Here is a 350-nt window from a genome sequence, read left to right on the forward strand (position 1 = left end):
CACCACCATCACTACTACCACCATCATCATCACTACCACCACCACCACCATCATCCTTCTCACTCAAATGTCTCTGAACAGCGTCATATGATGGCCAGCAGGAAGCACTGTAGGGAGCCAATGTTCATCATTGCCTCTGGATGACCTCACAGAGCCCCATGATACGTCAGCCTTGGATTCTGGGGTCCCTCCCCCATCCATACCCCCGCTTGGATTCTGGGATCCCTCCCCCCATCCTATATCCCCCCCTTGGATTCTGGGGTCCCTCCCCCATCCTATATCCCCCCCTTGGATTCTGGGGTCCCTCCCCCATCCTATATCCCCCCCTTGGATTCTGGGGTCCCTCCCCC

The sequence above is a fragment of the Nanorana parkeri genome, unplaced genomic scaffold (genome assembly GCF_000935625.1).
Source record: "Nanorana parkeri isolate BGI_ZX_2015 unplaced genomic scaffold, ASM93562v1 scaffold4425, whole genome shotgun sequence".
NCBI classification, from domain to species: Eukaryota; Metazoa; Chordata; class Amphibia; order Anura; family Dicroglossidae; genus Nanorana; species Nanorana parkeri.